General features: G+C 45.1%; 1 pseudogene; it reads right to left on the bottom strand.

Annotated features, from left to right (window-relative positions):
* Positions 1 to 489: 489 nt before the first annotated feature.
* LOC110577407 lies at positions 490 to 14,344 on the bottom strand (annotated as a pseudogene).
* Between the last annotated feature and the right edge of the window lie 2,599 nt (positions 14,345 to 16,943).

The raw sequence follows: 16,943 nt of genomic DNA, 5'->3' as shown, positions 1-16,943 counted from the left end.
AGTCACAAGGGCAGCTGTCCTCAGTTTCCCCTGCCCACAATTTTGACTCTCGGTGGGCTCATTGCCATTATTCCTGGACTCCCACAACTAATACTCTCTCCTCATCCCCCTCCTCCCAAGAGTCCTTCTCTACCCTTTCCCCAGCTACAGCTCAGGCCAGCCATACCTAGACTGAACAAAGCTAAGGAAAACTCTTTTTCCTCTGTCTTTCTCAATGACAGGGAGATCTCCCCACTTTGTCCTTTGGTCCAGAGGTTCAGAGGGAAAGTTTGGAGGAGTTAGGGACTCCAGCATATGGGCCAGGACCTGCACTACTCATGTGTACTCTGGACAAAGGCCCTGACCAGACACCTCCTTCCCCACCACTGACAAAGCTCAGGTGATGTTTCAGGAATAAGTGAGTTAATTAACTGTCCATGATACAGATGGGAAGGTTGACACAGGGTCACTACTGATGGACACTCACACATTCTCTGCCCCCTGGGTCACCTACCTGTTCTCCTCACCCTCCAGAAGCTTGTGGTAAGTGGTGATCTCTATATCCAAGACCAGCTCGGCTCCCAGCAGTTCCCAGTAGTCACACAGCAGCCAGGCCATGTCCTCCTTGGCCTGCTGCAGGGTGGCCTCCACCTCAGCCAGCTTATCCTGGACGTCTTGGAGGCTCACCTCACCCTTCTGCTCTGCCTCCAGGATGGTGCCTTGCAGGGGGCAGTGCTCTGACAAAAGCCATCAGCAGACAGTAAGTGGGGCACGGAAGACCATATACCAACCCCCTTGCTGTGCTTCTCTTTTGCCCACCTTCATAATTTATTACGGAAGATGTGCAAATATAGAAAAATAAAGAAATAAAATAATCTTTCTTAACTCCGCCCCCTCAAAAGCTTCCACTGCCAAGTTGGTGCCGTACCTGCTTCTTGAGATTGGTGATTTCCGCTTAAAGTCTCTGGAAGCTCACTGACCTCCATCTTAATCACTTTGAGGTCATCACCCTTTCTTCATGCAGTGGCCTGGAGCTCCTGGCACTAGAACCAGGAAAAGGCAGGAGCGAAAAGCAGCACAGAGAGAGCCAAACAACTCACCCCAGACCTCTAAGCTTCACTTAACCAGGACTCATGTGCTCTGCACAGTCTAGTCATTGTGGCTGAAACCAACCCATAGAGGAGACACATTCCTATCTGCTGGGAAAGCAGGGTCTGGCTGAGAAAAGAAAACATTCCTACCCAGCCTAGGTATGCAACTACCAAAGATCACAGAACCAAATCTTGGGCAGGAATACACCTTTGGTCTATCCTTCCCAGCTAGACCCTGACAGGAGAGATAGCCAACAGGCAACCCACAGTAGGAAGAAGGCAGCAACTATTTCATGTGTGGACCTGGAATCATTATTCCTGTTAAGGAACTGCCTTCAACCATATTCCACTCAGGTGGGTACTGGGAAGATCAGGCTCCCTGAAGATGTGCTCCCACAGATGTGCGGGAGGGAAGGCAGTGGGAACAGGTGCTGGTAGAAAGAAGCCAGCCTGGGTGAGACACTGGCTACCATGATGCATGGATTGAAGAGCTGGCTGTGCAGGGCTGTAAGTTACTGTGGTGTCTCTAAATGCATCTGGGTCTGCAGAGTTGGGTCAACTCCCCCAACATAGGAATGGCAAGACCCACTTCCAGTGGTGGCTGAGCCAGAGACTTTCACAGGTTCCTTCCCCACTAATCTCCAGGACAGGACATATGAGGTCAGATGGCCCTACCAACCATAAGCCAAAGGAGCAGATCAATCTCTATTGGCAGGAGTGGGGATCCTATATGCTCCCTGAGCACAACCCCAGCACAAGACGGTTCTCCAGGTGGGCACCTTAGTCTGGTAGGGCCTCAGCCTCAGCTTTGCTACTCTGGGCAATCTCCTCATACTGGGCCTTGACCTCAAAGAGGATGCTGTCCAGATGCCAGTTGTTGTCCATGGAAAGTACCATGTTGGTGTCATTGACTGGCTGCTGCACCTGGGCCAGCTCCTGCACAGCAGAACAGGGATCAGTCTTCTAGAAATGCTCAGCACCCACATTTAGGGGTTCCCAGAGCCACCTCACCAGCACCCATGCAGAAGCTTGGGGGCAGCCCGGGGAAACTTCTCTCTTTCTCAGTTCTCCAACCATCCCAGGGACTCCCAGGGAGCTTAGACCCCAAATTTACAGCAGCAGAGAAGACCTGGAGGAACTCAGTTTCCTGCTGCAGAGTGTCCACTTGGGCATCGAGGTCCACCCTGACCAAGTAGGCACTGTCCACATCCTGAAAGAAAGGAGGCAGTGGGCCCAGTGACCTCAAGATGCCAGGGGGAGAGTGACATCGATATGGCAGGCACTGGGGGAGACTAACAGAGTGGGGACAATACCAGGTGGATTTGATATCTTCAAGAAGTTGAAAACAGGACTTTTGAGACAGAAATCAGAATAGCCTTCATTCGTACCACTTCTCACAGTCTTGCCCACAACCCAGTGCTAACTTGGCAGTTAGCTGTGGCTGGGGATGCTTCACAGTGGAGGAAACTGAGCCCAGTGCAGAGCAGCCTGGAGAGAGCACCAGAACTGAGCCCTGGGGGACAAAGCCAGCTGCCTCCCCGCTTCTTCAGCACCACAAAGTCACTCTCAGCCTTTGTCCTACTCTTGACCTCCACTTTGTATCTGGTGGCAGTTTGTGGATAAGGAGATTGTTACGACTCAAGACATTCCCTTTTCTCTGCTGTCCTACACTCTGAACGTACATCCACAAGCAGATTCACAAGAAGAAAACAAACAGAAAAAGACCCCACAAGTTCCTGGAGAGGCCAATTCTATGCCCTAGCACTACTCTCACACCAGACTTGGGAGCCACACATATTTTGGCCCAACACCAACTGTCCCACCTTCCCCCGCCACTCACTTCTTCTCATATTCCCCCATGGCATCCTGGGTGATCTTCAGCTCTGCTGCCTGCCTCATCTTCTCTGCTGTGAACTTGTCCATCTGCCTCCTGAGGTTGCCGACATAGCCCTCAAAGTTGGGCTCCAGGCTAGTGGTGCGGGATCTGACACCCAGCTGCAGCAGCTCCCACCTTGTTTCCAGCACCTGGTTCTGCTGCTCCAGGAACCACACCTGGAACTAGTAAGTCCAAGGGCTCAGGCCCAGGGGACAGCCACAGTGGGCTTGAGCCTGGAGAGAATGACAAGTGACTCCAGTTTAGTATTAATTCCCAACATGCTATGGATAGAGGTTAGTTAGCCCTATTATTTGAAGAGATTTTAAGCATGTTTATACAGAGGTCCAGGTTTCCTAATGTAGGATAGGGTCTGGGCCTTTGAATGTTTACCAAGTTCCCTCCTTGATTATTATTTGCATCAAAGTTTGAGAATTATTGGCCTGCATCATTTGGGAAGAGGTCAGAAAGAGACATATCAATGAGCCAGCAAAAAACTCACTCTCGGGAATATTCTTTTACCAAATAGCCAGTTACCTGATGTGGACAAAAATATTCCCTTTTCCCTACTTCTCTGTTTTCATGACATTGCAAGTGACAATGACAGTAAGTAGCAAAAGAGAAGAATTAATTAACAATCAGTACCTTGAATGTGTTGAGCACCTTTTTGGTAAAGCTCATGAGACACTGTCCTCCTACAGTGAACCTCCTCCCCTACTCATCCCTCAACTCCTCTTCCCAACTTTTAGCCCAGCAACCCTTGTCAGGCCATGAAGGAAGAGAATAGTTTAGTTTAATTTTTTTCCCAAGCTGGAGCTTTTTTTTTTTTTTTTTTGTAAATTTTTTCCCTCCAGGGGAGGTACAAGTTAATTCTTTTTTAAATCTTTTTATTGTTATGTTAATCACCATACATTACATCATTAGTTTTAGATGTAGTGTTCCATGATTCATTATTTGTGCATAACACCCAGTGCTCCATGCAGAACGTGCCCTCTTTAATACCCACCACCAGGCTAACCCATCCTCCCACCCCCTCCCCTCTAGAACCCTCAGTTTGTTTTTCAGAGTCCATCGTCTCTCATGGTTCGTCTCCGGCTCCGATTTCCCCCCCTTCATTCTTCCCCTCCTGCTATCTTCTTCTTCTTTTTTTTTTTTCTTAACATACATTGCATTATTTGTTTCAGAGGTACAGATCTGTGATTCAACAGTCTTGCACAATTCACAGCGCTCACCATAGCACATACCCTCCCCAGTGTCTATCACCCAGCCACCCCATCTCTCACACCCCATCCCCCACTCCAGCAACCCTCAGTTTGTTTCCTGAGATTAAGAATTCCTCATATCAGTGAGGTCATATGATACATGTCTTTCTCTGATTGACTTATTTCGCTCAGTATAACACCCTCCAGTTCCATCCACGTCATTGCAAATGGCAAGATCTCATTCCTTTTGATGGCTGCATAATATTCCATTGTATATATATACCACCTCTTCTTTATCCATTCATCTGTCAATGGACATCTTGGCTCTTTCCACAGTTTGGCTATTGTGGACATTGCTGCTATAAACATCGGGGTGCACGTACCCCTTCGGATCCCTACATTTGTGTCTTGGGGTAAATACCCAGTAGTACAATTGCTGGATCGTATGGTGGCTCTATTTTCAACTTTTTGAGGAAACTCCATACTGTTTTCCAGAGTGGCTGCACCAACTTGCATGCCCACCAACAGTGTAGGAGGGTTCGCCTTTCTCCGCATCCTCACCAACATCTGTCGTTTCCTGACTTGTTAATTTTAGCCATTCTGACTGGTGTGAGGTGGTATCTCATTGAGGTTTTGATTTGGATTTCCCTGATGCCAAGCGATGTTGAGCACTTTTTCATGTGTCTGTTGGCCATTTGGATGTCTTCTTTGGAGAAATGTCTGTTCATGTCTTCTGCCCATTTCTTGATTGGATTATTTGTTCCTTGGGTGTTGAGTTTGATAAGTTCTTTTTTTTTTGATAAGTTCTTTATAGATTTTGGATACTAGCCCTTTATCTGATACGTCATTTGCAAATATCTTCTCCCATTCTGTCGGTTGTCTTTTGGTTTTGTGAACTGTTTCTTCTGCTGTGCAAAAGCTTTTTATCTTGATGAAGTCCCAATAGTTCATTTTTGCCCTTGCTTCCCTTGCCTTTGGCGATGTTTCTAGGAAGAAGCTGCTGCAGCTGAGGTCGAAGAGGTTGCTGCCTGTGTTCTCCTTTAGGATTTTGATGGACTCCTGTCTCACATTTAGGTCTTTCAACCATTTTGAGTCTATTTTTGTGTGTGGTGTAAGGAAATGGTCCAGTTTCATTCTTCTGCATGTGGCTGTCCAATTTTCCCAACACCATTTGTTGAAGAGACTGTCTTTTTTCCTTTGGACATTTTTCCTGCTTTGTCAAAGATGAGTTGACCATAGAGTTGAGGGTCCATTTCTGGGCTGTCTATTCTGTTCCATTGATTGATGTGTCTGTTTTTGTGCCAGTACCATACTGTCTTGATGATGACAGCTTTGTAATAGAGCTGGAAGTCCAAAATTGTGATGCTGTCAGCTTTGCTTTTCTTTTTCAACATTCTTCTGGCTATTCGGGTCTTTTCTGGTTCCATACAAATTTTAGGATTATTTGTTCCATGTCTTTGAAAAAAGTGGATGTTATTTTGATGGGGATTGCATTGAATGTGTAGATTGCTCTAGGTAGCATTGACATCTTCACAATATTTGTTCTTCCAATCCATGAGCATGGAAAGTTTTTCCATTTCTTTGTGTCTTTCTCAATTTCTTTCATGAGTATTTTATAGTTTTCTGAGTACAGAAACTTTGCCTCTTTGGTTAGATTTATTCCTAGGTATCTTATGGTTTTGGGTGCAATTGTAAATGGGATCGACTCCTTAATTTCTCTTTCTTCTGTCTTGTTGTTGGTGTATAGGAATGCCACTGATTTCTGTGCATTGATTTTATATCCTGCCACTTTACTGAATTCCTGTATGAGTTCTAGCAGTTTTGGGGTGGAGTCTTTTGGGTTTTCCACATAGAGTATCATATCATCTGCAAAGAGTGAGAGTTTGACTTCTTCTTTGCCGATTCGGATGCCTTTTATTTCTTTTTGTTGTCTGATTGCTGTGGCTAGGACTTCTAATACTATGTTGAATAGCAGTGGTGATAGTGGACCTCCGTGCCATATTCTTGACCTTAGGGGGAAAGCTCTCAGTTTTTCCCCATTGAGAATGATATTCGCTGTAGGTTTTTCATAGATGGCTTTTATGATATTGAGGTATGTACCCTCTATCCCTACACTCTGAAGAGTTTTGATCAAGAAAGGATGCTGTACTTTGTCAAATGCTTTTTCTACATCTATTGAGAGGATCATATGATTCTTGTTCTTTCTTTTGTTAATGTATTGTATCATGTTGATTGATTTGCGGATGTTGACCCAAACTTGCAGCCCAGGGATAAATCCCACTTGGTCGTGGTGAATAATCCTTTTAATGCACTGTTGGATCTTATTGGCTAGTATTTTGGTGAGAATTTTTGCATCCATGTTCATCAAGGATATTGGTCTGTAATTCTCCTTTTGGATGGGGTCTTTGTCTGGTTTGGGGATCAAGGTAATGGTGGCCTCATAAAACGAGTTTGGAAGTTTTCCTTCCATTTCTATTTTTTGGAACAGTTTCAGAAGAATAGGTATTAATTCTTCTTTAAATGTTTGGTACAATTCCCCTGGGAAGCCATCTGCCCTGGGCTTTTGTTTTTTGGGAGATTTTTGATGACTGCTTCAATTTCCTTAGTGGTTATAGGTCTGTTCAGGTTTTCTATTTCTTTCTGGTTCAGTTTTGGTAGTTGATACATCTCTAGGAATGCATCCATTTCTTCCAGGTTATCTAATTTGCTGGCATAGGGTTGCTCATGATATGTTCTTATAATTGTTTGTATTTCTTTGGTGTTGGTTGTGATCTCTCCTCTTTCATTCATGATTTTGTTGATTTGGGTCATTTCTCTTTTCTTTTTGATAAGTCTGGCCAGGGGTTTATCAATCTTGTTAATTCTTTCAAAGAACCAGCTCCTAGGGGCACCTGGGTGGCTCAGTCATTAAGTGTCTGCCTTCAGCTCAGGTCTGGATCCCAGGGTGCTGGGATCGAGCCCTGCATCGGGCTTCCTGCTCTGCAGGAAGCCTGCTTCTCCCTCTCCCACTCCCCCTGCTGTGTTCCCTCTCTCGCTGTGTCTCTCTCTGTCAAATAAATAAATAAATAAAATCTTAAAGAAAAAAAAAGAAGAACCAGCTCCTAGTTTCATTGATCTGTTCTACTGTTCTTTTGGTTTCTATTTCATTGATTTCTGCTCTGATCTTTATTATTTCTCTTCTTCTGCTGGGTTTAGGCTTTATTTGCTGTTCTTTCTCCAGCTCCTTTAGGTGTAGGGTTAGGTTGTGTACTTGAGACCTTTCTTGTTTCTTGAGAAAGGCTTGTATTGCTATATACTTTCCTCTTAGGACTGCCTTTGTTGCATCCCAAAGATTTTGAACAGTTGTGTTTTCATTTTCATTGGTTTCCATGAATTTTTTAAATTCTTCTTTAATTTCCTGATTGACCCATTCACTCTTTAGTAGGATGCTCTTTAGCCTCCATATATTTGAGTTCTTTCTGACTTTCCTCTTGTGATTGAGTTCTAGGTTCAAAGCACTGTGGTCTGAAAATAGGCAGGGAATGATCCCAATCTTTTGGTACCAATTGAGACCTGATTTATGACCTAGGATGTGATCGATTCTGGAGAATGTTCCGTGGGCACTAGAGAAGAATGTGTATTCTGTTGCTTTGGGATGGAATGTTCTGAATATGTCTGTGAAGTCCATTTGGTCCAGTGTGTCATTTAAAGTCTTTATTTCCTTGTTGATCTTTTGCTTAGATGATCTGTCCATTTCAGTGAGGGGGGTGTTAAAGTCCCCCACTATTATTGTATTGTTGTCAATGTGTTTCTTTGCTTTTGTTATTAATTGCCTTATATAATTGGCTGCTCCCATGTTAGGGGCATAGATATTTACAATTGTTAGATCTTCTTGTTGGATAGACCCTTTAAGTAGGATATAGTGTCCTTCCTCATCTCTTATTACAGTCTCTGATTTAAAATCTAATTTGTCTGATATAAGGATTGCCACCCCAGCTTTCTTTTGGTGTCAATTAGCATGGTAAATGGTTTTCCACCCCCTCACTTTCAATCTGGGGGTGTCTTTGGGTCTAAAATGAGTCTCTTGCAGACAGCATATCAATGGGTCTTGTTTTTTTATCCAATCTGATGGCCTGTGTCTTTTGATTGGGGCATTTAGCCCATTTACATTCAGGGTAACTATTGAAAGATATGAATTTAGTGCCATTGTATTGCCTGTAAGGTGACTGTTACTGTATATTGTCTGTGTTCCTTTCTGGTCTATGTTGCACTTAAGCTCTCTCTTTGCTTAGAGGACCCCATTCAATATTTCTTGTAGGGCTTGTAGGGTTTCGTGTTTGCAAATTCCTTTAGTTTTTGTTTGTCCTGGAAGCTTTTGATCTCTCCTTCTATTTTCAGTGACAGCCTAGCTGGATATAGTATTCTTGGCTGCATATTTTTCTCATTTAGTGCTCTGAATATATGCCAGTCCTTTCTGGCCTGCCAGGTCTCTGTGGAGACCTGGCAGGCCAGAAATAGGTCTGTTGCCAATTTAATGTTTCTACCATTGTAGGTTACATATCTCTTCTCCCGAGCTGCTTTCAGGATTTTCTCTTTGTCTCTGAGACTCGTAAGTTTTACTGTTAGATGTCGGGGTGTTGACCTATTTTTATTGATTTTGAGAGGGGTTCTCTGTGCTTCCTGGATTTTGATGCCTGTTTCCTTCCCCAAATTAAGGAAGTTCTCTGCTATAATTTGCTCCAATATACCTTCTGCCCCTCTCTCTCTTTCTTCTTCTTCTGGGATCCCAATTATTCTAATGTTGTTTTGCCTTATGGTATCGCTTATCTCTCAAATTCTGCCCTCATAATCCAGTAGTTGTTTATCTCTCTTTTTCTCAGCTTCTTTATTTTCCATCATTTGGTCTTCTATATCACTGATTCTCTCTTCTGCCTCATTTATCCTAGCAGTTAGTGCCCCCATTTTTTATTGCACCTCATTAATAGTCTTTTTGATTTCGACTTGGTTAGATTTTAGTTCTTTTATTTCTCCAGAAAGGGTTTCTCTAATAACTTCCATGCTTTTTTCAAGCCCAGCTTGTATCTTTAAAGTGATGATTCTGAACTCTAGATCCGACATCATACTAATGTCCATATTGAGTTGGTCCCTGGCAGTCGGTACTACCTCTTGTTCTTTTTGTTGAGGTGATTTTTTCCATCTTGTCATTTTGTCCAGAGGAGAATAGATTAATGAGAGAACAAAATGCTAACAGGGTAACAACGTCCCCAGAAAATATACTCTAAACAAATTAGAAAAGACCTGAAGCCAGGGGAAAAGAAAAGGAAAGAAAGAAAAAAGAAAAAAAGAAAAAAGAAAAAGAAAAAGAAAAAGATAAAAACAAAAAAAACAGAACAAAACAAAAAAGAAACAGAATATGATCAAATATGATCAGGCTGGTGCATAGATCAGTGCCACACACTAGATTTTGGGTGTATTTTGGTCTGTTAGAAGAAAGTGCCTCCCAAAATTTTAAAGAAAGAAAAACTTCTATATGTACAAAAATGAGGGTTGATATGATGAAGGGATGGAATATGACTGTAAAGATGAAAATTATGAAAAATTTTATAAAAGGAATTGATAAGAAGTTGGTTGAAAAAAGAAAGAAGAGGATTAAAAAAAAAAGAAAAAAAGGGAGAGAATATGATCAGGCAGGAGAGTAGAACAAAACCATACACTAGAGATTTAGGGTATATTTTGATCTGTTAGAAGAAACTATCTCAAAATTTTAAAGAGAGAACAACTTATATATATATGCCAAAAATAAGGGTAACTACTATGAAGGGATAGAATATGACTCTAAAAATGAAAAATAAAAATGTTTTTTAAAAAAGGGATTGATAAGATGTTGGTTGAAAAAGGGAAAAAGAAAAATTCAAAAAAAAAAGTTAAAAAAATTAACTTTGAAAGACTAAAGAATCATGGTAAAAAAGCCATGGATTCTATGTGCATTGTTCCGCTAGCGCTGGAGTTCTGCCATTCTCATTGATCGGTAAACTTGGTCTTGGCTGGCTGTTCTCGCTGATCTTCTGGGGGAGGGGCCTGTTGCCGTGGTTCCCAAATGTCTTTGCCGGAGGCGGAATTGCCCCGCCCTTGCCCATCCGGGCTAAGTAATCTGCTCGGGTTTGCTCTCCGGAGCTTTTGTTCCCTGCAAGCTTTCCGTACAGCTTTGGAGGCAGAGAGGGAAAATGGCGGCCTCCCAATCTCCGCCCTGGAGGAGCCGAGAACTCGAGGCCCCACTCCTCAGTGCGCCCCCAGAGAAAAGCCGTCAGTCACTTCTGTCTCCCCGGTCTCTGGCCGCACTCCGTGCTCACCCGGCCTGTGACCGCGCATTTCTATCTCTGGCACCCGACCCCGTGTGGAGTCTCCAAACCCACCAGATCCCTGTGGTGCGCTCTGCGCTGCTCCTCCCGGGGGAGGAAGGAGAGTCTCCCCGGATCTGCCGCTTGTTGGGTCCCTGCTGGAGGAGCAGTGGCCTGACTGTGCCGCGGATCACAGTTTATGGCAACCCCGAGCTGAGAGCCCGTGCCCCGGCTCCGTCTCTGCAGCCGGCTTCCCCACTCTGATCCCTGGGAGCTCTGCCGCACTCAGGCACCCCCGGTCTTTCTGTGACCCCGAGGCTCCTGAGACCACACTGTCCCACGAGGGTTCCAGCCCCCGCTTAGCAACTGGAGTGACGTCCCTCAGTGGAGCCAACTTCTTAAAGTTCCGATTTTGTGCTCCGCAGCTCTATCACTTGCCAGAAGCGGCCAACGGAGTCCCCCTCCCCCGCCGTCTATCCTCCCAAAGATCGCCTCCGATTCACTTCTCCGCATGTCCTACCTTCCAGAAAGTGGTCGCTTTTCTGTTCAGAGAGTTGTTGCTATTCTTTTCTTCGATCTCCTGTTGAGTTTGTAGGTGTTCAGGATGGTTTGATCCCTATCCAGCTGAATTCCTGAGACCAGATGAAATTTAGGTCTCCTACTCCTCTGCCATCTTGCTCCGCCCCTCCCAAGCTAGAGCTTTAATCAAGCAGGAGCCCCATACAATTTCCCACATTTTTTTCAGTCTTATAGAGGTATAATTGAGATATAATAAATGGTAATATATTGATAGTGTACAACATAATGATTTATGTATACATTGTGAAAAGGCTCCCACAGTTGAGTTAATGAACACATCCATCACATCACATAGTTATTGTGTGTGTGTGTGTGTGTATGTGTATGTGTGAGAGAGAAACAGAGAGATAGAGACTTAAGTTCTACTCTCTTAGCACATTTCAATTACACAATACAGTGTTATCAACTACAGTCATCAGGAAAGAAAATACCTCCTTTTTTAAAAGATTTTATTTATCTATTTGAGAGAGAGAGCAAGCACGAGTGGGAGGAGGGGTAGAGGGAGAGGGAGAAGCAAGCTCCCTGCTGAGCAGGGAGCCCAACGTAGGGCTCAATCCAGGATTCGGGGATCATGACCTGAGCCAAAGGCAGATGCCTAAACCCCTGAGCCCACCCAGGCACCCCAAGAACATAGCTCCTTAGTACACCATCTATAGTGGTAAGACGGCCCTAAATCCAGAGCTCTGGGCACATTCACCAATTCTACTTTACTTCTTACTGGCTTCTCCTTATTTTTTTTCCCAGCTCCAAGTCTATGCAATAGTGCTGACCCATATTTGCCCCTCCCTAAGAAAGAGCACCCTGAGAAGGGTGGGGTTGGGCAGAACTACAGCATTCCTCCCAGACAATCCTGAGCGTCCCATTGGCACAAACTCAAGATGCAACCTTCCTGCACGCCTCATCTTCCCCAGGGCTACTCAGAGTAAACCTCAATCCAAGATTGCTGTTTGGTGTAGCTAGTATAAGAAGTCTGGCCTCCTTTTGGCGCTAAGACTGGATGAGATCTGAAGGTCAGGACTCCTCCAGGCTATGAATATAGTTCACCACTCTCAACCTGGCCAACAGAATTTAAAAATCACCTGGTCAAATCATTTGCATTGGCCCCATGCTCTTTTTCCAGAGCCCATCAACTAGACAACATCTGGTTTTTGTGGTCTCCACTCATTGGCTTTGAGAGTGGAAATGCTGGGCTGCTGGAGAGAAACTCCAAGACCCAGAATCACGTGGCAACTTATGGGGAAGAAACCATTTGCCAAAGTCAATGTGTCCACTTACAAGATACCTATTGGCCATTTTGACTTCTTTGAGAATGAACCTGCCAGCCTGTTTTGATTTACTATACATGCAGAATAGATTGCCTTTATTCAAGGGTGAGAACATAAGGCCATAGTTTGACGCAGTGGTGACAGGTAGCTGAGGGTCAGATCCAAAATCCTAGGGAGGCTTGGAGAACAGGAAGAATAGAGTGGGTACCTTCCACCAGGGCCAATTTTAAAAGACAGGGACTGGGCTAGTTGACCTCAGATAATCTAGACCTGTACTATCCAATATGGTAACCACTAGCCTATTTCCATCCTGGAAGAAAGACCTGGAAGAAGACTCACCTTGTCAGTGAAGAAAGTGTAATTGTCATTGAGTTCCTTGATCTGCTGTCGCTCCAGCTGCTTCACCTCCTGGACCTCAGGGTTGATCCTCACATCCAGTGGCTCCAGAAAGCTTTGATTCATTACAACTTCTTAGATGCCCCCAAGGCAGACTGCTGGACATACAAACCCCAGCCCCCCCAAGACCACCACCAAGGCCAAAGCTCACCCTACTGAGGCTGCCCACCCCAAAACACCCACCCCCATAGCTCCCAGGCTGCTGCCTTGGCCCAGACCCACAGCTATCCTGATGGAGAAGCTCCTGCTCCCACCAAAACTAACAAGACTCCCGCTACTGTAATCTCCTGGCCTGGTGTGGCCTTGGCAGCAGCCATCACTCTTGCAGACCAACAGTTAGTTTTCTGCCCCTCTCTGCGCCCCCCCCCCCCCCCGCCCCCGGCAGGATGGCCAAGCCACTCCAAAGCTCCTGTTCTGACACCTCAAGGCATAGATCTGCCTGCTCATGGTGACTCAAGGAGCATGAGTAATACTGAAGAGGTGGAAAGAGGCTGTCTCAATGTTCCTCTGCTGGGATGCAGAAGGATCCCCTCATATCTCCTGGAGTTGGCAGCTGGCCAAGGATAAGTTCTTGGGTTTGGCTCTCTTGAAGCTGAAAGTGACAAGAAAAAAACACTACCATCTACTTGGGAACAGTATGTCAAATAATCATCACTTAGTTAGCAGGGTTTTCTTCTTATTATTTATCTATCAACTATCTGTTGACCTAGGCAATACAAAGTGTGTGCGATTATATCCCAAAAGCTCTCACATAAGGCATTTTCTGAAACCATTGGTATTTCAACATTATTAGTTTCTATCAGAGTGGTATTGAAACTCCAGGTACATCTTCTAGAGCCTTCAGACAGTGACACTGATGAATTAGAAAGTGATCTGGAAAGAATGGTGACTCAACGAGACCTATTCAATGGAGCTTTCCATAGTTGATGGGAGTTGCTTCTGCTTCTCTAACAACCCCCCCCCCCCCCCCCCGCCAAATAGGTGTGTGAGTGTGTGTGTGTTCCCAAAACAGATGTCAAAAAAAGAATAGAAAATAGTTAAATAAACTGCATCCATAAAAGGAATATTATATAGATAATTTAAATGATGGTTACAAGTTGTATGCAAACAAAATTTTTTTCTGTTTTCCTATTAACTGAGAAAAGGAGAAATCAAAACTGAATAATCCGTATGACCATGAAGTCCGAGGCACAGAAAAAGAAGACCTAGAATAAGATTGGAGATCGAGGCTGAATGTAGCTATGTATTTTTTAAAACTGACTAAAGCTAAATACCTTAGAAAAATATGTTCAAAGTATTATATATCTATATCAAAGTGTCAACAATAGTTATTTCATATAATGGTTGATTTAAAATTTTTTTACCTTTCTATATTTCCATTATTTCTTGAAATAATGAGCAGGTGTTATTTTTATAATACAGGCAATCAAGCCCTGTAATGCTGCAAACCCCTCTGCAGGAAAATGAAACAGCACTTCCTTTAGAAAATGCTCAGGCAGGCCAAGGACACTGGTCCCTTCTTTTGGTCACCCCATAATTATGAGGGCAGCTGCCCGAGGGAATATTCTAGACTCAGGCTCCTCTCACCACCTATCACCCAGGCCAGGAACACGCAGGTTACCACACTGACCCGTGGCCCCATCTCGGGCCCTTCATCCTCCTCTGCCCCCTGACCCTGCAGGCCTGCCAGAAGTCACCTGGTACCCCTGAGCTCTCACACGTGCACTGGCAGGGCTCAGCGATCTCTCCCAGTTGGGCTCCTTCTCCAGACCCAGGCTGAGATGTTTCCCTCACCCTAGAATCCTGTACCTAAGTATCAGGCCCCACCCATTGTACAAACACCCCTAATCCGATCCGGGCAAAGGAGGAAAACAGAGCCAGGGTGTAGTGGAAATGATGTAGGATGTAAGAGGTATACCTTTCATTCTTCATTCCAGCTCCATTACTTCCCAGTTTCGTGACTGTGGGCTTTTCAGCCTCTGTTTTGTCACCTGTCAAATGGGGTGATAATGATATCTGTCCTTGCTACTTAACTATGGTGTTATATAAACCACTCAAAAGAATGGAAGAAACTACTCATTTTCACCCTTGGCATTTTATAAAGATGAATGTTAAGTCCATGTCCTTCTCCAGCAGCAATAATAGCACCCACAACCCTAACGTTTACTGCCTGATCACCGTGTTCCAGGGTGTGTGACGTGCTTCACAAAGATAATCTCATTTAATTCTCACGGCAGCACTATGAGGTAGATATCACCATTATCTTCAGTTTTTAGAAGGAGAAACTAAGGTTCAAAAGATTAAGGGCTTTGCCAAATACTGCAACTAGTGAAGGGGGAGAGGCAGACTTTGACCGAGGCAGACTGATTCCAGAACTCAATACGAAGGTGTCGAACTGAATCAGATATTGAACGCATAAAACCTGCGGTGACATGGATTGGGAGCCCTGCTGGGAGGTGGTGCACTTTGGCCACTAGACCAGCCTAGGCCCACTGGGAGAGAGGGGGTGTGAGGTGGAAGGAGAGGCAGAATGTGATTGTACAGTCCTTTCTGTATTGTCTTCTTCCTTTTTAGGTAAGGCTGGTATTCTAGTGAAAGTCATCGCTATTTTGAAAATCATTTTCTTAAAAATTTTCTTGAGTGCCACACCCCAGGCACTCCATTCGACCCTGGACCAATCTCTGTGGAAGGTCATGAGCTGGAGAAAGTGTTCTCCCAGCCCTCGAGGAGTTTCTAGTCAAAATAGGCAAAGAAAGAGCCAGCCACAGTGGGTCCCCAAACCTTCTTCTGCTCTAGCCTCTCCCTATGCACGTCGGGGCACCCTCCTCTGGACCTCCCTGACTGAAATCCTATCCCCGCTCCAGCCCTGGCCAACTCGACAGCACAGACAGGGCTCTTTCCACCTGAGCTGGAGAGATATGTAGAGATAATCTCATACTATCTCCTTGGGAAGAGAAATGACTGGTCTGATGTTGCACAGCAATTGCCCCCAAGGTGAAGGTCAGCATTTAAGTCTCCCAACTCCTGGTGAAAGGCCTTCCCCTCCTCACAGCAAAGAGGAGCTTGAGTGTCCCACTCAAGCAGGCTTTCTGGAGGGGGTAAGCTGTCCAAGGACTCTCATTTGAGTTGAGAGGGAAGAGTGTGGTAAAGGGGTAAAAGGGGGAAGAAGCTCATTTGAATTCAGACCAGGACTCACAGGTAGAAAAAGGGAGGGAACCACCGGAGGGAGGGTGTCCCAAATACTCTGCCACATCATCAGGATGTAAATAGTTAACCCAGTTCCCAATGGAAATAGAGCTCATAAAACCCTACTGCCTGTGCCCATCTCCCTCTTGAAGCCCAAGACCTGACAAGTCAGTTACCAGATTTGGTGGAAGACAAGCAGAGGTAGGAGAGGGCTGTCGCAGATTCTGGACTAGTCTCCTGTGACACTTAGGAGGAAAGGAGACTCCATCCCCCAAAGCTGGCCCCTCACTCCATTAGGTGCTTACAGCCAGATTTCTTTCAGGCCTCAGGCCTGTGTCCCTCTGAGCAGGCTCATTTTGCTATTGGAGCCCAACATGAAAGTAACACGTGTCTGAGTAAATCGGAAGAGAAGGGCTTCGTCCCAGATAGAGTAGAAGTGAGGAGTTGAACCATAGACCACATTTTGAACCACCATTGAACCACATTGGTGGTGTGAGAGATTCACACCACCAATAGTCTCAGCAATTAAGGTAGTTGGGAATAAAAGCTGCCACCTTTCCTGCCTCACCTTCTTTCCCCTCAGAAAATTATCAGAACAGCTCACCGTTCCTGAAGCCTTTACACAGTACATGAATTGGGGAGCGGAGGTCCGTTTTCTATGCCCACCCTGGACCTTATCTGTTTCCTTACCTATATTGGGGGCTCAAAATCACTGATGTTAAGGCTCCATTCCAGCCCTAAATGTCTGGGAGACTAGGCCCTGTTTAAGGCTATGTTCATGCCTGCATGGTAAATACACCCTAAAACAGCCAAGCCCCTTGCCCTTCCCCTTCCCGGCTGGTACCCTCACCTCCACAGACCTCTCCCACCTAGCCAAGGCTGCGTCGGCCACAGCACCCTTGACTGGTCAGCCTCAGCTACTGTCTGTCACCCTGTGGCCTGCAGCCTTCAGAGCTCTCTCTTCCCACAGCCTCAGACCTGGGGCCAGCTGGTCTGGGATCAGGTGAAACCATCTATTCCTTATTAATGCCTCCCCTGCATTGCTCCAAGTCACC

Source organism: Neomonachus schauinslandi, chromosome 5 (assembly GCF_002201575.2).
Source record: "Neomonachus schauinslandi chromosome 5, ASM220157v2, whole genome shotgun sequence".
Taxonomy (NCBI): domain Eukaryota; kingdom Metazoa; phylum Chordata; class Mammalia; order Carnivora; family Phocidae; genus Neomonachus; species Neomonachus schauinslandi.
This window is presented reverse-complemented; position numbering and strand designations above follow the sequence as displayed.